Source organism: Kogia breviceps, chromosome 9 (assembly GCF_026419965.1).
Source record: "Kogia breviceps isolate mKogBre1 chromosome 9, mKogBre1 haplotype 1, whole genome shotgun sequence".
NCBI lineage: Eukaryota > Metazoa > Chordata > Mammalia > Artiodactyla > Physeteridae > Kogia > Kogia breviceps.
In genome coordinates this window covers 49652079-49673283 of record NC_081318.1, presented here as the reverse complement: position 1 = coordinate 49673283, position 21205 = coordinate 49652079, and positions in this window count along the sequence as shown.

Below are 21205 nucleotides of genomic sequence, written 5' to 3'. Positions count from 1 at the left end.
CTGTGTCCTCACATGGTCACTCCTCAGCTTATGCCCCTTTCTGTGTGTCTGCTGTCTCTGTATGCCAAAATTTCCTCTTTCTATAAGGACACCATTCATATTGTATTAGGGCCAACCCTAACGACCTCATTTTAACTTAATCACCTCTTTAAAGACCTTATGTCTAAATATGGTACCTACCAGTGGTTACAACTTCAACACATGAATTTGGGGTGGGGAGGGACAAAATTTAGCCCATGACATGCATCTTCTTAACCAGTAAATAATAATGCTGCCCATAAATAAATTGTTTTGTTTTTTATAATTTAAAAAATTTGTTTTCAGGCCATAGAAAGTCCTGCTAAAAAAATGTTTTCTTATTATAAGCTAGAGGATGACTTTCTGTTAGCTCCTTTGTTCATTCACTGATTTAGAAATAGAATCCCAATTGGCAAAGGTAAAATGATTAACTAGAATTCAAGGAATTTCAAAATGGCTCACCTAAATCCTCTTGCTTTGGGCACTCAATAAAATGTATTTTGCTATCCAACCAAAGCTTAAATTAAATAGCAAATTTATTGAAATCAAGGCAGTATGAAGAATATCCAGAACTATAAACCCCTTCAAGGAACTTACAATTTAGTCGAGGAGACAAAAGCATAAATATATGAAACATTAATAATAAGCATGACAGTAGTCCAAGAAATGCCATGAGGCCAAACGGGATGAACTGCAGAATGTGGACGCCAGAAAGTAGAGGCTGTGAACTCAGAGAAAGGCCAGTGACTGGGAAAGGTAGTCTAGGAGGGCTTCCTGGAGGAGGAAGAAGTTGTCGTGTTGAGTAAAAGGGAAGTGAATTCCCTTAGAAGCATCTCTTGGGCATAGAAGCACCCCCTCTCCCCATCTCACTGGCTGCTAGGAGATTCAAGACATGTCCAGTGAAGCTGTGTATCTGGGAGGAGCTGATGAAGTGGATGGGAGCCCAGGAGGGAGGGAGTGGGTAAGTACTGGGCAAAATCTGCAGGGGTGTCGGGGGGAGAAAGGAAGTGTCTAGAATAACAGTAGTGAACAGAATGAGTGTGTATGAATTTGGAGATTCAAAGTGATGAACCTCTTGGATTGGGTCAGAGGCACCACTGTGGCCCTTGGAGCCGTTATCTGGAGGGGAAGCGAGACAGAGCAGAAGTCTCTGATTGTGATGGTGGGAGAGACATAGGAGAAATCCAAGGATGGAGAAAAGACTAGAGCTGGCCACTTGCTTCCTTTCATCTTCCAGAAGAGCGATGAGAGGGACTGGAAAGGATCCCCGGAGCTTCTGTGAAAGGTAGAGGAAAAGAACGGGGATGACATCTAGTGAGAATGCTCCTTTCCTGAAAGAGCGCTGCCGCTAGCCCTTGGGCTAGCTGTCAGCTGGGATGAGACCAAGGACCACATTTACAATCTGCAGTCGCTGAGCTTCAGCGGCAGGCAAATGGGCTTTGTTTTGGAGGCCAGCAAAAGGGGGAAAAATGTATCAAGAAAGCTGGCAGAACTTTATCACTGCTCCACTTAGTAGGTCAAGGTCAAGTACTCGATTCATTCTCTTCAAGAGAGGGGCAGTGGACACAGACGACCCTGCAGCAGGGAGGAGACAGCCAATGAAGCCCCGCAGGGCCTCTTGGGCTAGGCAGCTAATGTGCTCTGGAGTCAGGCTGCCTCGGTTCAAGCCCCTGCTCCCCACCGACTAGCTGTGTGACTTTGAGCAAGTTAATTGATCTCTCTGTGCCTCAGTTTCCTCATCCCATTGTGATGGGATTCACAATGAAACCTCTCTCACAGCGTTGCTTTAAGGAGTAATTGAGGCAACACGTGTCTTGATATTTAGGTAACGCTCAAGAAATGTTGACATTCATATTAGTATTGGTGACAGTGGCAAGCCGTTTTGGAAGTAAGAATGAGGCGTGTGGCGTGAATTAGAGCAGAGGCAGTGAGAGCCTGGGGGAGAATTTAAAGAGAGCAAAAGATTGTGACTCCACAGAGAAAGCCAGAAGGCATGGAGATGAGGACTGCATCGCTGGGCTGAGAGGTGGGCTTTGCCTCAGAAGAAACAGCGGCTTTGCCTGAAGTCCGTGGACAAATCACCTGACCTCATCAATAAAATGGGGCAAAGAGAGCCACCCTGAAGATCTCACAGGATTGCTGTGTACAATAAATAAATAAATATGTGCAAAATGTTTTCGTCCGTGGTAATGTTACAACACATATGTAATGCCAGAGAATCTCTCTATTAATAAGATTTCCTCTCAACAAACGTCCGTTTTCCCTTGTAAAATGTCAGCAATGTTTAGGCACACCCCCAAGGTTCCTTAATTATTGGATAATACACTGGTGACAGAGATGAATTTCACAGATACTGTGAAATACCCTACTTTGTTAGTAAGAACACCCAACGATGCGGAGAACGTGGGTGAGTCCATGGAAATCCATGGTGATTATGACAGCAACAACAGTAGTCCAGCCACGAAGCTTCCTCCCCGCAAGTCTGTAATCAGGTTTTGTCACTGAGAGGCCATAAACAGAAGCTGCGATACATCATGTGGGCCAGGAGATAACAAGGTAAATAGCCGACAGTTGTTTAATTCCTCGGCGTGAGAGAGTGGAGTACGGCAAATAGGCTCGTGAGTGTCCTGAGTACCATCTCTGCAGAGTATGATTTCCACTAAGGATGGATGAGCTCAGAGGTTGGCTCGCTGTGCCTGTGCCTCATTGGATGTGACCCAAAGGCTGTGATCAGGGGATCTCCCGATACCTTCCTCCAGGAGGCTTGGGGGAGGTATTGAGGTTACAAAGGAGCCTGGAGGATAAGTTCTATTCTCCAATCTCGGGCTGAAGCCCATCGTAATTTGTCTTTGAGAAGAATTTCAGTTTCTACCAGGCTCTCGTGTAGCTTCACTTCCTTTCACGTTGAAAACAAAGATCTAAGATGAAAGCAAAAGATTCACCCAGCCAGGGATTGCGCAGAGCCAGAAATCTATATATAGTTCATGGGAGGCCTCCCGCCTTGCTTTGCAGAGCTGGTCCTGGACAGTTCTCCTTCTGCTTGGCTTGTCATGGCCTGCTTTGCAGTAAAGGTGGGCCACCTCCCTCCCTGTGGTGCTGGGATTCTTCTCAATATTAGAATCAGACGACCATTGGTAGACGGGTGCATAAGCAAAATGTGGCTTATGTAAACAAGGGAATACTATTCAACCTTGAAAAGGAAGGACATTCTGGCACGTGCTATGACACAGATGCACCTTGAAGACATTGTGCTGAGTGAAATAAGCCAGACACAAAAGAATAAATATTGTATGACTTCACTTATATGAGGTACCCAGAACAGTCCCATTCATAGTGACAGAAGTAGAATAGAAGTTACAAGGGACTCTTGGAGGGGTGGTAATGAGGAGTTGGTGTCTAATGGGTTACAGAATTTCTCTTTGGGATGATGGAAAAGTTTGGGAGATGAATGGTGATGGCTGTACAACAATGTGAATGTGCTGAGTTGTACACTTAGAAATGGTTAAAGTGATCAATTTTATGTTATGTATATTTTACCACAATTGTTTAAAATGTCATTCCAAACACACCCCCCCAAAAAAAAGAAATCAGAGAAGCCTGCTCTGATGAATCCAGCACACAGATATCTCAATGATGTGTTGTTCCTTGATAGTTTGATTTACCTCTCCTTTCCAAAATGTGAAATTTGTCACAATTTTTTAAGATACGTGAAGGCTGGGACAAGGCAAGAACAAATATTTTTGAATGGGCTGGGCGTTTGTGTTTGGACATATAAAAGCATTTTTTGTAGAGGCTGGTCTACTCTTCCGATATTTTAAGCAATTTACAGGTAGTGATAAATACTTAGTTTAAATCCTTCTAAAGTGTCTGGTAATCATTTTAGCTGTTAAAGCATAATATGAGTTCAGGCATACAGTTATACTAAAATCTTTCCCACTTGCCTACCTCTCACACAGATTATGGAGGGAATGCATTTTAGACAATAAAATCTAAGGGGAAAAAAATTGCCATCCTGTTTCAGCACTGCCATTAAAACCAAAGGTGGCGGCCATTGTTGTGTAAAGGGAAAAAACCAAGTTTACAGCTCCTCATTTCCCACGGTAAACAGATTGCTTATTTTAATTTTGAAAATAAAGCGATGGAGGCTATGTAGGTCTGTAAATAAGAGTGTGCATCTCAATTTTCTGCAAATGCTTAAGTGGTTTACATCTGTTTCCTCCCAGTTGTATTTCTCAAACATGAATTTCCATTTTAAAAAGAGTCGTAAAATCACTACTGTTTCTCTGTGGATCTATTAGCAATAAAATAGCCTACAGAGGTTTGCACAGCCATGGAAAATGTACAGTGATAATAGGCTGTCCTGCTGTTACATGGCTTATGCAAACTTTACATTTATCACGGCAGAACCGTCTATCTGCAGGGTTGTAGCACAGCAAACAATGGAATAAAAAAGACCAAGAGAAGGAAGATGAGTCCAAAATCTCTGTGTACACATCATTAATCAGACAAGATGAATTCTCAAACTTGGAAGCATGTTTCCTCAGAGCCAACTGAGAAAAGGGGCAGGTGGCGGAGGATGTGCTGGGTTGGTTGCAATCTGCAAAGTACAACTTTCCGTAAAAATCACCTCCAACAAACAAAAGCACTTGCTTGTCTCATTGACAAGTTGTGGGGTTCACTCACACTTTTGTATTTTTTTAAAAGAACCAAGCCAGGTCATTTGTTGAAAACTTTTAGTCCAGCAGACGATGCAATTATTCTTTCTTTGAGCCTTTCAAGTAAAAGGGCTCAAAATAAACCATTGCTTCCTCAAGCACCAGTGGGGCCTCCCTAATCCTCCTCTACTCGCCCTGTCTAGGAAGCAGCTGGGTGACACATAGCATGTTTATCCAGGCCCTAAAATCCTGCATCATAAGTCAGACTGAGTGGTCATATTCCTCCAACCCCACTTCGCATCCTAGTGAAATTCTACCATGTACAGGGAAGGTGAGTTTTTTCCATTCTTTTCTTTTTCTTTTTTACTCCTGAAATCCAAATTAATTCTCTAAAGTCTAGAGTGATGGCCAGGAGCAGGTTTCAAAATAGCCTCCTTCCAAAACAGGATGCACGCACAGGGAAGCTGCGCCCAATCCAGGAGGCCCATGTGTTTCCCAGTCTGCTAAGTTGCTCTGTTTCCCTGAAATAGAAAAGACTCAATAAAATATAGCAATGGAATTTAAATTGCTTGGCATCTCACAGCCTGTTCTATTTAGTGGGGTATTTTTTACTTGTTTAAAAGCGTTTTTGTTTTGTTTTATTAACTCAATAGAGAGAGAAGTTTGATAAACAATTCTTCAGCCTTTAAGAGGGAATATGGAAGAGGTACCTTTCAATTAAATGCTCTGATGAGTGAGGATACTTACTCCACCCTGGAAGTTTGACTACTTCAGCAATATACCAAGATAGAGATGAATCTAAGAAAAACAGTTAGTGTGGGAAATACGAGATGAGGAGTGTGGTTTGTACATACAACAGCCCATAATTCCTGCCACTCAGATACTATGGTTTTTATCCAGGGTGAAGCTTATGCTTTTGAGTTAATTCATATCACTCAATTTCTTGGTTGGGGGAGTACTTTTAGGTACATGTCCCCAAATCATCAGACCACTTCAAACAATTGGGTGGGAAACAATCCAACTACCACCCTCAACCCACTTGTGGATCAAGCAACAAGTTATTGAGACGCAATCACTTGTAATCTGATAGCAGGTGCACATCACCTAAGTGTATCTTTGTGGAAGGGGGAGTGCTTATTTGTATTCTAGATCAAATGTTCTAGCACAGGGAACTATATTCAATATCCTGTAGTAGGAACTTATAATGGAAAAGAATCTGAAAAAGAATATATATATATATATATATATATATCTGAATCACTTTGCTCTATACCTGAAACTAACACAAATTATAAATCAACCATGCTTCAAATTTAAAAAATAGATAGAATGTTCTCTAGTGAGTTGCCCAATGATCTCTCAGGAAGCAGTGACGTGTCCTCTGACTACTGAAGCTTTCAGGAATCCAAACCCTGGACTCTCTGATCACTTCTCACCTTGTATGGTTAGTCATATTTCCCTGGATGCTTTGTCTTATGTCCTCTATCATATGAGTCTTATGTCTCTGTGGCAGCACCATGTTTGATGCTTCTTACAGCAGACTCTCCCGGGCTTAGTAAACTCATCCTGTGACTGAGTCACCACAGAGGCCTTTATCCCAGCCTTGTGTGGTGCGCTTGAGGTGGAGATGGATAAGTCTCAGTAAAGCTCACCCGGCCCCACATCTGCCCCTGATGCCCTGGAGAAGAAGTGAAGGCACAGTGTTCAGCTGTGGTTTCCAGAATAGTCTCAGGACTTCTTGGTGGAGAGACGGACTGAGCACTCATAGGACATATTGGCTGCTCTTTTCATAAATAGAAGCCCAGAGTTCATTAGCAATACAGCCACCTCTCAAGAACTAATTTTAGGTTGAATTTAGTCTCCCCCTCCTCGCCCCCAGTGGGGATCCTTGGCAATTCTGGGAGGTGTCCTTTTGACCTCCTTTGGTGGTTCCACGCTGGCTATGGGTTCCCATTTCTCCTGGGGAATCCTGACTCTGAAAACAATGCTTCAGATTCTGTACTGGGTCCTGCAAATCATAGACAACTGGACCAAGGCCTCATAATAGCTGTAGTAATAGTAGTAATAATAATTGCTGCAACTATCTAGAGCTTTCTATATGGCAGCTCCCACAAACCAAGGCCACAGAGGCTCATGAGCTTGTCCAAGGCACACAGTTATAAATGTTGGAGTTGGGATTGAAATCCATGCCTTTAAGCCCCATGTTGTTCGTCCTTTACAATCCTAGCATCTTCGTGTTGTCTTCTGTTTGCTGGGTGGAAACAGATAATTTGTTCTGGCCATAAGAGTGTGCCTGGTGGAGACCCTAAGCATGGGATGCTCCCGGGCCTGGGCCCTGTTTAGTACATTTCATTATGCCTCCTCCCGCCTCCCCGCTCCACACTTCCCCGTCCCTCTGTACATCTTTTACACAGCAGGGCAGAGTAATTCACTGCATGCTAGGCAGTAACTATGTAGTAATAACAATAATTCTTGGTACTTAGAGCTCCTTATCCGAGGACGTCACCCAAGCTTAAAGAAATTTAAACGTATCTGTTCACAGCAGCGTGGTGGGGTGAGGTGGGCCTCATTTTCAGGCCTGAAGAGAGACGTGCATGTGGAAAGAAACACCCAGCCTTTCCTAATGAGGCCCTCCCAGCCAGACATGGAACTAAGAACACTTACATGTGGAATCTTTTTTTTTGCGGTACGCAGGCCTCTCACTGTTGTGGTCCCTCCCGTTGCGGAGCACAGGCTCCGGACGCGCAGGCTCAGTGGCCATGGCTCGTGGGCCCAGCCGCTCCGCGGCATGTGGGATCTTCCTGGACCAGGGCACGAACCCGTGTCCCCTGCATCGGCAGGCAGACTCTCAACCACTGCACCACCAGGGAAGCCCTACATGTGGAATCTTAAAAAAATGATACAAGTGAGCTTAGTTACAAAACAGAAATAGACTCACAGACATAGAAAATAAATTTATGGTTACCAAAGAGGGGGGATAAATTAGGAGTTTGGAATTAACAGATACACACTACTATATATAAAATAGATAAACAACAAAGACCTAATCTATAGCATGGAAATATACTCGATATCTTGTGATAAACTAAAATGGAAAAGAATCTGAAAAATATATAATTTTATATATATATAAAACTGAATTACTTTGCTATACACCTGGAAGTAACACAACAGTATAAATCAGCTACACTTCAATTTTTAAAAAAGAGCAAGTTACAGCTGATTCTCAGACACGTTGAAGTGAAACACCATCTCACAGCACATAGCATGTGTCTGCTTCCCTAAAGACCACACCAGCACCCTGGCAAAAGAATGACATAGTCCTATAAGGCACCCCTTACATGCAAACCACCGTTCTGGAGACAGAAAGATCTGTGAAGCAACAGACATTGCTCTTTCTCTCAAGGTGCACATAGTCTTAGAGGGGAGACAGGATATAAACACACACAGATACCAGGACATCTTGATTTTCAAGTATGCTCCAAATCCTTATTCCAAGCAGGTACCACACTCTGAGACCAAAAGGTGGTTCCCACTTCAGACTCAGTCACAATGAGAAACCCAGAAGAAAGACAAGCGATTTAGTCCAGGTAGATGAGAAGCATTTCTACCATAAAATCGCTGGAGATTTTCCTTCTGACTCAAAGCAAATACATTTGTCAAATACACCATAAATATACATTTGCACTATTTATTACCTCTGCCTATAAAAGAAAATTGTATTAGGTGATTGGGCTGAAAATGTGTCAAAAATATAATTTGCATCTCTTTTATGTGGGTGTTTTTGTGTGTATTTGTTATATTTCAATTTGCTAATATACATATATATCTCTGTAGAGACATGTATAAATGCTGTTTAGTTCTTCTGATGTTTGTTTTATTCTTGGTATAAAAATTTCAGGGCTTCCCTGGTGGTGCAGTGGTTGAGAGTCTGCCTGCTGATGCAGGGGACATGAGTTTGTGCCTCGGTCCGGGAAGATCTCACATGCCGCGGAGCGGCTGGGCCCGTGAGCCATGGCCACTGAGCCTGCTCATCCAGAGCCTGTGCTCCGCAAAGGGTGAGGCCACAACAGTAAGAGGCCCGCATACTAAAAAAAAAAAAAAAAAAAAAAAAAATTCAATGTAATTTGTGATTCTAAAAATATTTCTTTTGAAAAATACGGTATGGATCCTTCACCCCCTTAATTCCCATAATCCAATACAATAAAACATTTACTAAAAGTATATTAAAGAGAATTTCCTGAAGGATTTGCTTCTCTTTGACAAACTGTAGCTGGAATATTGTGCACAGTGTTTTCTGTGTTGTCCTGATTTTCATGGAGTCCATCTCTCTTCAGTTAGGAGAATTTCCCCAAGCTTTCCCTTCCTTCCCTAGATGGGAAGATTCATCTTCCCTCTTAGCAACCCTACCAAAGGGAACTGAGATTCCAGCTATTGGACCACATACTTTACTCTGCAAATGTCATGGAGTTTTAAAGGAGGTATATTATTCTGTGTTATTATTATTTACAGCATGTAAAAGCATCTTCATGTTTAAAAAAAATACTTTTGCAATTATGTCTTTTGCCAGTTCCCCTCAATCACTTTAAGAAGCAGGTCAACAGCCTCCTCTATTAGGGAAAAGGGGATAAAGCCCAAGGGGAGATTATGTCACTTTAGGGTCACACAGAAAATCATTAAAAAATTATAACCTAGGTATCCCAAGTCTCAGGTGCTCTGCTTTGCCATTAGAAATGTCATGTTAGCTTCTTTTCCTCATCTACAAGCCACATACATATTATTTTTCCTGAACTAGATGACATCTAGGGCAAAGAGAGACCACCGTCCCTTCTACCCTATTTTGAACTAGATTCAAAGGAAAGTGACCCCTTCTCAGAGTCCTCCTGGGAGAACTGGCCAGAGTTCTCCTGGCTACAGTGTGGCCAGGCAGAGAGGCTGCTGTGGCCTGAATGGTGTGTCCACTGCCCTCCCCCCACATTCTTGTGTTGAAGCCCTAACGCCCAAGGTGACTGTATTTGGAGAGAGGGCTTTCAGGGGGTAATTAAGATTGAGGTAATAAAGGTGGGGCCCTTATCTGATAGAGTTAGTGGCCTTAAAAGAAGAGGGAGAGAGAAGGATACCTCTCTCTCATGTGCACACACTGAGGAAAGGCCGCGTGAGCACACATGAAAAGGCAAACCAGGAAAGGAATTCCCACCAGAAACCGACACTGCCAGACCTTGATCTAGGACTTCCAGCCTCCAGGATTTTGAGAAGTAAATTTCTGTCGTTTCAGTCATCTAGTTTACGGGATTTTGTTATGGCAGCCCAAATAGACTAAAACCTTAAGGTTTGCCTTTCAAGTCAGTCTTGGAGTCCATGTGGCACAGGCAGGACCTAGAAGCTACTCAGAGTCTGGCTGGCAAAAGCTTGCTAGAGGTGGGTCCCTGGGGATGAGATGGCCCCATAGCAAAGGCTGGACGCTGAGTCAGGGCCAGGGGCTGCTGCAGAGGCCTGCCCAAGCGAAGCTCCAGACTAAGAATTCCGCCAGCCTCAGACTTGAGCCACCACAGTCAACAGGGCAAGCAGCTCCCAGGCGGGCATCACCTTGGAGACCAGGAGGCCGAGGACCTCATGTCCAAGGCTCTCCATTCTACCCTGCTCAGTGTGACCTCATTGGTCTCCCCACTCCATCCACACATCAGAACACCCCCAGAGGGGAAGAAGATGGGGGTAGGAGGGTGTCTCTGAGAGATGGAACATTTTTATTTAAAAAAGTCTTGACACCACCTAAAGGGACTCTTAAGTCATCTAGAAATGGAACTGGACAGCTAGTTCATTTTCCCCTCCTGCTTGTAGGGGCTCAGGAGGAAGGCCAGTGTAATTACAGGCAAATAGAGGTATAATCTGTTCTCTGCCCACACAAGGTGTAATCTAAGTTGAATCTTAAATTTGTTAGATTAGATTTGCCAGAGCAAACTGTGGGTGGCGTGCTTCTTCCCCAGGAGAGGTGGGATTGGTGACCGGGTCAACTACAGCCATATTCTCTGAAAGTAAGCATCTTGGGAATTTGTGTAAATGATGCCTGCCCCACTCCACCCTTTGTTCTGTCTCCCACGTCTTTTTATATGTAGGCTGTGCTGTATTATTTACTACAATTGGTGATATTCGCATTAATTCTCACATATTTTTATCTTCCCAACTGCATTATAAACCCCTCTTGAGCAGAGGAGGGTGCCAAGGTCAGAGCTCTGGCAAATACTTGTCAACTAAGCAGTGGTGTTGCTGCCCTGCATGGTGGGACCTGAGTGTGTCTATGGATTTTGCAACATGTTTCAAAATCCTAGCCTAGGACTCATGGGTGGGGCCAGCCGCGATATCAGCTACGCGACCTCTCACGAGTCAGCTTCCATTTCAGGACCCCAGACTCCACAATCACGTGAAATGAAAAAGTTGATCTAGGAGTCCATGAAGATTCCTTGTGAGGTTTCTCTTGTATGAGAGTGTGAGATCTCTTAGTTCATCTTTTATTATCTTTCCAACGGGCCATCTGGAGAAATGGAGCATAGCTATACTACAGTTACGGACTACTGAGAGCTGTTCTAAGTGCTTTATGTAACAACCTGATGAAGAAGACCTTGTTATTGCCCTCGCCATTTTACTGGCAAGAAAACTGAGGCACTGAGTGTAACCTGCCCCAGGAAACAGAGTAGGTGAGGGTTAGAAGCTGGCTTGGATGCAGACAGACGGCTCCGGAATCCTGCCTCAGCCCTCACACAGTGCCGCCTCCAGCATCAAGAATTGTTAGCCAGTAGGTTGGCTTTGGGGAAGAGACAGGAACCCATACCTCCTGAGCTTGAAAGCCTCCAAAGAGTCCCTACAGCTAAGGCCCACTTTCACTCCAAGATGCTCTTTCTTTCACCCCAACAGGTTAATTTCTAATTTACTCATTTCAGAAACATGTATGGACTGCCTGCAATGTGCTAGGCTGTCTTTGTCTTGGGCAGGGATTTGAGGTGCAGGCCATTAACAGGGACGGGGTTGGTAGTGGGGAAGGCTCTCTGCAGAAGGTGAGTTTCCAAGGTGTTTCTTAGGGAGAGACTCATTCAAATTTGTCATGTTCATTCCAGAAAACCAAATTCTATCATCTCACTGAACGCTGTGGGATTTTCCATGGGACTATCAGCTGGGCCCCAAAAGATCCCCAGATGGGCCCTTCTTACCCTGTGATTTATAATCTTCCTAATCTTTAATTGATTTACTTGGTTTTTGTGAGGAGATGGTAGGAGGAAAGTGGGAACTATTTGTCTGATGGATGGATTTGCTTGTAATTCCCTTTAATTCCCTGTGATGAGAAAACTGTGTGTCTATTCTTTTGAGCACGGTCACTTTTCACAGTAGTCATTCTTCAAAGAGCTGATAAGGGCTGAACTAGAGGCAATGTCTTCTGCGGAGGAAGCAACAGTAACATGGTTACTTTTCTAAGCAACGGCTAGGGCACCTACAGATGAGGCACCTTGCTCTTGACCCCAAAGAACTGAAGCCCTTCCAGCCACGTGACCCTCCCCAGAGGCCCTCTGCTGCCTGCAGAGCCAGCAGGGAGGGCAGGCACCCCTGCTTCTCAGACTGAATCCTGACTGCACTGGGTCCCCCAGGAGGCCAAGGAGCTGCCCAGGTAACTGCAAAAGCGTGTGGACGGCATCAGTGCTGCAGACTCTGCTGAGGTTACTCTGGTCAGGATGGAGAAAACAGACCCTTTTACCCAGCTGGACCCCACCCTACCCCGCAGTCCAGTGGCCACCAGTCCGGCAAATGCCCAGGGCTGAGGACGCGCTGGGGCAAGGCACGTACTCTCAGCTACTTCCTATGCCCAGGGTCGAGGGAAGAGGTGGAAGGGACAGACCAAGGGGCAGTGCTGCCAGGCTGAGAGCTGGAGGGCAGAGAGCTCAGGTCCTGCAGGTGGACGCAGACCCCAGGAAGAGCCCCCTTGTGTGGGCTGAGTCCACACCCGGAAAGAACTGGCCAGAACTCCAGGAGTGGCCCCTTCTCAGTCACAACGACATATGGTAGGTTGGACAGGAAGGTCTAGGACCACAAAGAGGCCCCAAGTGGGAACTGAGGTTTACTCAGTCCAGTGTGGTCCGGTGAGGTGAGATGGAGGTTGGGGAGTGGGGATCCGGAGCAGGGGAGGTTGGTGCCCACCAGGCCTCTAGCAATAGCCGGCGGACAGCCCTGACTTGGAAAGAAGATGGTCTGCTCTCCTCCACGCTCCCTTGGCAGAGCTTTCATGGGAATGTCAGTCTGGAAGCCATCTCTGGACTGCGTGACTTCCTTAACGCTGGCTGTGGTGGAGGCCAGGAGCCAGTAGCCCTCACCCGCTCTCTGGAAGGGGACAATTTTGTCTGCCTGGTGATGTGTCAGCCCTGCAGCCGACCTGTGGCCCTGAAGGAGAGGCTCCAGGGATGCTGCCCTCAGGTAGAGTGGATGCTCCAGAAAATGTGCTCTCTATTTGTCTCTAGGAGAAGCAAAAATCCTTCAATCATCTACAAAACTGTGCCTTTTCCTTCTAGAAGATGGGTGCATGCAGAGAGGGCAGAAAAAAAAATAAAAAAGGACAAGACACCAAGTGCAGAATAATGTCACAGTAAGCTGGGCTCCCCCTCCATTTTTCATATTGTTTCCTATTTGCAATAGCTACTGGGTGCCAGAGAGGAGAGGAACAACTTTAAAAAACAATTAGCGGGACATGTGGTGTTCATTCTTGGCTGGTACTATGCAGCCTCATCTTCCGGCAAACACTCCGTCTTTCATGAAAAATGTTTTAGAACTAATGAGCTATATTCGCATTCCCCGTAGAATGGATTCGGAATTTTTCATCTACACTGCACCATGAAAAATGGATGTGTTTGGCACAGAAGTCATTTGAACATAAAGCCCGGCCTCAGTGGAAAGACAACCTTCAGAAAAACTTTTCAAGGAACTTAGTTCGTTCGTACTTGCTTCCACCCGGGAAGGTCAGGTTCGTGTGAAAGATGGAAATTTCTCGCACAAACCTAGATGCTGATGAGATTTATTTTTGTAGATAATCTGCAGCAGTGAAATTTTTCATAATGTCACTGCAAAATAAATTAAAATGTTCATCTTCATATGGCTGGTTCCATTGCATTAAAATAAATGTTGCAAGCTCATTTAATTAGTATAGTTAGGAATGTCTCTTCCCTGCTTCACTGACTCTCCAAATCACAAGTTAATTTGTCAAAATCAGACCATTGTTTTTCCTTCATTCTTCATTACTAGAGACAGCCCCATTTAAATAAATGTTTATGCTACAGAGAGCAGAGCAGTGAACAACCCCAAATATTTTCACAAGCCGGTGTTGGAAAAGTTTAAAACACAGGGAGCGAGGAAGCATTTTTTCCCCTCCCTTTGTGGTTACTGGATATTTGACTGGCTGAAATGGTACAAAATTGAGCAGTCTGCTGTAACTGACGATGCTGCACCCGCCATTGCTTATGTCCGTGGGCTACATCCTCTTGGAAGCAGTTTCCTTCTCTGTTTTCAAAGACAAATGATGACCAAAGATACCACCTCTATCAATTACCCTTATCAGATCGTTCTCTTCAAGAAGCCTTGGTTAATCGATTAGATGGTGTTTGTTGGGCGTGGAGGTCTGAACTAGGTGGGGAAGAGGGGGTTCTGGTTTTTATAGCCATTTGCTCACCCTTCCTGGCTGTGAGTAGCCACTCTTCCTGCTGAAAATTCAAGGGATAACCAAATTCCAGAGTTTCCTTCTTTCCTCTCGCACCTCCCAACCCTCCCAAACCTCCAAGAAAATATTAGAAGTATCAATGACCATTGATAAAGCATGAGTTCCTGGCAATAGAAGTATGTTGGGGTTAATGATGAAGACCAGGGAAAAGGTCTAATTCACATAATTAGCTGAGGTGTTACATCTGTGGAGGTCTTCTGGAAGGCATCCATCAGTAATGGATGAAAGCACCTATCAGATCATTATCAGTGCCCCATACTAATGAGATCGCATTCCTGCACCTTAGAGGCTTCTCCACGAGAAAATGTCGCAGCGCTCAGCTCCAGATTCAGCCTCAAGGCAGGGAAGGCCAACTTTTCTCCACGAAGCTTTGTCTTTCACCAGCATGGAGTGACCCAACCTCCCTCCTCCGTAAGGAAGCCAAAAGATAGGTTAGCCTTCTTCTTCTTACTGCGTAGTGTTTTCTTGTCCTGTGACCCATTTTCCTACGCTGCTCTTGCTTTGCACGGCTTTTCTCCCCTGGAGCAGATGAGTTCAAGGAAATGGATATGGTTCTTCAGATTTCTCGGTAGGTGGTGGGTTGAAAAGGCTTTCAAAGTTGTCCTTCAGTATGGTTCTGATGAGGTCTAATCTGCAGAATCAAACTTTCATTTTTTTCTCTTATTTTTTGTTACAAATCCTCAGGACCAACGTTGCTTCATTAGTAAATTATTTAATGAACAAGAAGATTTAATTACTATGTATTATACAAATGTGCCTGTCTGACTTTCAAAAATCAGACTCAGGCAGGCAGGAAGCAACAGCATCCCTGGCTTACCTCCTGGACAGCTGGGAGTTGCCTGAAAGTAGTAGCTGAGCAGGGCACTGAGCCTGCATTCATTCATTCACTCTTTCATCTCATAAACCTCTGTTGGTGGCACTGGACTAGGCACTGAGTGTGCAGAGCCAATCTCCTTTTCTTACATAAAAGAAGTGGAGCCTTCTGACTAGACCAGGGCCAATATGCCTGTCGCCTACTATTCAACCCCTGAACCAGGCTACCTTATCTACAATGGTACAATTTTACTGGAAACAACATTTGTGCCTCTGGTTGGCCATGGAGCAGCCTTTGGGAAACTGGAAATCAAGCCATGCACATAAAAGACAAGTGAATTGAATGAGGGGTAAGTCAAGCACTGGGCCTGGATAGCAGCCTAACATACATGCATGACTGTCACTTGGAGTCCCTTCTCCTTGGGTCAGCTCCTTCTACAATGTGTTCCTTGGCCAGTATGAGAGAAAGACTGATATGTACTTTTGACACTGAGAAGACCTGAAGCAGAGGAATCCTGATGTGGGAGAGCCAACTAGAGAGCAGGAGGAATGTTTTCTTAGTAAAAATTATGCTGTCACACGATGTTGGTCTGGTTCTCTGTCCCCAGACCAAAAGCCAGGCTGGAATTATGGAGCCAGATATGCACCACCCACGACAAACAGAGCAGGCTGATTTCAGACAAACTAGCTGAGCTCTGTGAGCCTTCTGCCACTGTGAGAGGGAGACCTCAGTTCAAATCCCAGACTCCACTTACCAACTGTGACCTGGGGCAAATGACACCTTCTGAGAGGCCTTTTCTCACACACAAAATGGTCATAATAATTATATCTTTTGCATGGAGTCTGTGGAAATTAAATGAGGCACTATGTGTAAACATGAGCTGGTGCCTATCAAGTGTTTGACAAATGTTAATTCTCTTCTGGGGGCTTTTAGAAGGAATAAGGTAGCAAAGGATGAGGGCAAGCTGATAGGTCAGAATGAGTGTGGCGAAAACTTTTAAGAAAAATTAATTTTTTGATGGAATTGATTTTTAATGAAGTTTGGCTGCTGAACAATTCTTGAACTGAACACTAAGACTGAATATGTCTCTGCAGGTTACACAATTCATAGCTTATTTCTGGAATGAACTTAGTGATCATGTGGTCAAAACCCATTCACAACTTGCAAGAAGATTAGATGCCTGCCCAGACCCTCCAACCATTCCTCCTATGACAACGAGGTTTCCTGATCAGTTATTATCATTTTCACCCTTTTTTAACCCTCCTGAGTTTTATCATGTTCCTTTTTAAATGTGATGCTCAAAAGCAAATAAAATACACCAGGTGCTTCTGACTATGGCAGAAAAAAGAACAGTAACCTCTTTTGCTCTGGACGACTCTATGATGAAAGTACTCTGTTGGCAGCAATGCCACATTGCCCTTACAGTCAACTGAAACCCCTAGGACTTTTTTTACACCTGAATGGATGTTAGTCAGTCTCTCTCATCCTGTAGGTGTGGTCATTAGTTATTTATCCTGATCACAGAACTTTATGTGTATCACCATTAAATTCAATGAGTTTGGGCTATCACTTCAGACTGCCAAGATCTTTTTGCATCATAATTCTGTCATCTCGTGGATTCGTGTTACTTCCTAGTTCGGCGTCAGGCTGTTATTCTGCGAGTCACACACCCCTCCCTCTACTCCTCAAGGATAACGTGATAGACTTTGTCAGAAGGTTTGCTGAACTCAAGATATGCATTCCTCTCAGCTCTCTGTTCTCTTGATACCCTGACCCACAGCCACACCATCTCAAATTCTGGTGTCTCCTGAGGATTTAAGACCTTTCAGACACAGGGATCCACTAGAAGGAGGTAGTCAGTAATAGCTATTGAACACTTTCATTATCATTAACTCTTTAAGATGAATTATGATGGATGGAACTAAGAAATGGTCCGCTATAGACTGAATGTTTTTATCCCCCCGAAATTCACATGTCAAAACCTAATCTCTAATGTGATGGTGTTAGGAGGTGGGACCTTGGGGAATTCATAAGGCAGTGAGCTCAGATCCCTCATGAATGGAATTAGTGTCCTTATAAAAGAGAGTTTAGAAAGCTCCCTTACCCTTGCACCATGTGTGGATGCCGCAAGAAGACCCTCATCTGTCTAAGAACTAGGAAGCAGAGCCTCACTAGACAGCAGATCTGCTAGCACCCTGACGTTGGACTTCCCCACCTCCAGAACTGTGGGAAATAAATGTTCATTGTTTATAAGCCACCCCGTGTATGATATTTTGGCTATAGCAGCCCAAATAGACTAAGGCAAGGTCCTTGAGAGAAAAAGGAAGAGATGAAGGAAGAAAAATCCAAGGTGGAAGGAGGTGGATGAACTTTGCTTACTTCACACTTCTCTATGCTCAGAAATTAAGCAACACAATGAATGATTATTAAAACGTAAGAAAGCATGAGAGAATTTAAAATAAAAATTCAGTGTAGTCAGAAGTGAAAATGGGGGATGGGGGAGGTGATACATCTCTGTCCTGTAGATTAGTTCAGTCTTTGCTGCTTAAAATCTAAAGATTTATCATGCATATCCTTATTATAAGTTTGCAAACTTTGCTTTTTAGCTTTATTTTTTAAATGTCATGAGTATAAAAAGAATATCCATTTACATAAAGTTCAAAATTACCTGTGATGTTAGAAGTCAGGATAGTGGTTGGCATTGGAGAGAAGGGTGGGCTATTGATCAGAAGACCCCCAGGGGGATATGGAGGGCTGGTCCTTTGTGGTTTTTGATTTGATGGTGATCACACAGGTGTACTCACTTCGTGGACATTCATCAAACCATACAGGTGTGAATTGTGCACTCCTCTATGTGTAAATAGTAAACAGAAACCAATTTGCAATGATCAGAAAGCCTTTTATAAAAGTCTCTTCTTTTTTTTTCTCCCTGAGCACAAAGAACTGAAGAGCATATAATTTAATTCATTCATCAAACTGGTTTTGTGAGAAGCTTTTAGGTACAAAGCATTGTACTCTGTAGAGTACAAGGCATTAGGGCTCTGGAGACAAAGATGAAGCAGACACAGCCCCTGCCCACAAAGAATTTACAAGTCAGTGAAGGATGAACATGTATCAGATATCACTGTATACCAAGGGAAAATGTCCTGGGATGCTAAGAGGGGTCAGGTAGCTGGTTTTCATGAAAAGCCATTTGCATAGCATTTCATATATTCAAGAATCATACGTAATCTTTGTTTGTGAATTTATAGTTAGTGAATGATGTTGTTTTACTACTCATACAATGAAGAGCTTCTTAGATCCTATTTTTGTCTCATTTTTTGACAAGATCATGAAGAAATTTATACATACATAATCAATAAGAGATATGTGATTGTTGCTACTAAAGATATTGAGATAATATATACTTCATAACATTTTTTCAAAGGTCTAATTTTTAAATATTTCCAACAGGGGAATGCCTGCGGAATTAATTATAAGGCAACTTCTGAACATACAGATGAAATTTTTAAATGAAAATCAATCCATCAGCTAATGAACAGGTAAGCAAACTGTGATATATCCATACAACTGGATGTTATTCAGCCACAAAAAGGAATGAAGTACTAATACATGCTACAACGTGGATGCGCCTTGGAAACATTATGCTAAATGTAAGAAGATACAAAAGAGCTCATTTTGTATAATTCCGTTTATAGTAAATACCCAGAATAGGCAAATTCATAGAGGCAAAATGTAGATTAGTGGTCTCCAGGGGCTGGGGGAAGGGAGTAATGGTGAGTGACTGCTTATAGGTACGGGGCATGTTTGGGGGCGTGTTTCGGGTGATGAAAATGTTCTAGAATTAGATAGTGGTAATGGTTGCTTGACCTTGTGAATACTAAAACCCACTGAATTGTACATTTTAAAATGGTGAATCTTGGGCTTCCCTGGTGGCTCAGTGGTTGGGGGTCTGCCTGCCAATGCGGGGGACACGGGTTCGTGCTCCGGTCTGGGAAGATCCCACATGCTGCGGAGTGGCTGCGCCCGTGAGCCATGGCCGCTGAGCCTGCGCGTCCGGAGCCTGTGCTCCGCAGCGGGAGAGGCCACGGCAGTGAGAGGTCCACCTACCGCAAAAAAAAAAAAGTGAATCTTATGGTATGCAAATTATATCTCAATAAAATATATAGAAGGCAATTTTCAGACATACAGATTGAAATTCTGAAATCATAAAATTTTTTTCACTGAGAAATTCTCAGGATAATTTTATGATACATTTAATGAATGAGTACCAGAAAACATACACGTAAAGATGAAAAGTTATAAAGATCAAAATGGGGGAATGGGCTTCCATTTTTGTGAGAATTAAATCAGGACCTAAAGCAAACCTTTCACACAGGGCTTCGGAGGGATCAGGAAATGACCACTTGTGTCTCTACTTCTAATTCCAAAACAGAATCATTCAGGCCTGGGTTACCCACATCAGTGGATATTTTATGAACTCCTGTTTTTCTTAACCTGCTTGACAACAAAAACACTTTTGCTTACCTCTCTGATAAGCAGCCCTTTCTCTGATCCCTGTTGGTAGAAATTAGACAGAAGTTTGTTCAAATCATCATTTACAGGCAAGATGAGTTTTCCAGAAGAGAGAAGGAAAGGACTCAAAGCAGCCAAGCAAAGGGTTCTGTAGAGGAAACCCAGGTAGAACCCCAGTAATAAATACATTTATTGCCTGGACAGTAAAAAGTACTGGAGAGTTTAAAATAAATTCAGAGTTATTTAAACTTAATTTATGACCAGGAAAATAAACCCTCTCTTCCACCATTAATGTTTTTTATCTGGGCCATCAAATGTCACACGCTACTGATTTTGGTTGTAAGGTCACTGGAAACAACATATCAGAGGTGTCAGCACCACAAATCAAGTGAAATTCCCTTAAAAATAAAAACGTCAAGAGTAAAATAATAGGCAATAGTTACTTCGTGCTATGAAAGACTTATAATATATCAAAGGTTCACCTTTTTCTATCTTTATGGTGTATCACTTTGAGCACTAAATATACTTCTGCTTAACAGATAAAGTAAAGAAAACAGGCAACAGCATGCCGATGATAATAACAATGATGATGTATAATAAAACTATTTGCAGGCATAGAAACATTAGAAGGCAGAAGCCTGAATTTATCAAAAAACAATGACCTTGAATATAGGGAGATCTGCTGTCTAGCATGTCAATTATTTTAAGGGGTCACCTTAAAGGTCAACTAAAACAGTGTCTTTGATATCAGAATACAAATTATATTGGGTTTTGGTAAGAAAAAAATGAACATCTTAGAGCTAATGTGATTCTACACCGAAGTCTAAATCCTGAAGCAATCCTCTGGTCTTTTATCTAAGGATTGAATAAAAGAGAAGCAAGTGCCCATGTGCTGGGAGGAGATGAAAGGTAAAGGAAACTTGAAGCAGGCAGATTCTTCATGATCCTGATGTTAAACAACTGACAGGCAGGGGCATTTGCCATAATGCGTTGTTCCTAAATGCATGAACTCCTGACAGGGTAAATTCAGCCAGGCTTATTTTTTATGCCAAAGCATCTGACTGAAAGGGTTATCAAAGCCTCAGGTAAAAATGACTTTGTTTCATCCTTGTGACATACCTTACAGCGATATTTTAGGACGTTAAAGGTAAAATCTTGCTTCCTGATTCAAAGACTCATAATCCAGTGGATGAAATGGCTCCAGGGAAAGATAAAGGAGGATGGAGCCATTCACATATAAGCACAAATTTCGCCCAAGATGGTAGTGAGCAGTTAGAGAAAAGCCGTAATTCTTTAGTTTAAGCCTCCCAAAGTTCTTTTATCGTTGGGAGTAGTGGAGAGGGGAAGAGGAGGTCATGTTTGCCCATCAGCAGGTACCATGGGGTGGGAGATGGGCCAGTGTCATCACTGGGCTCACAGTACAGGTGCTCTGCATTTCAGAAAAGTCAAGTATGG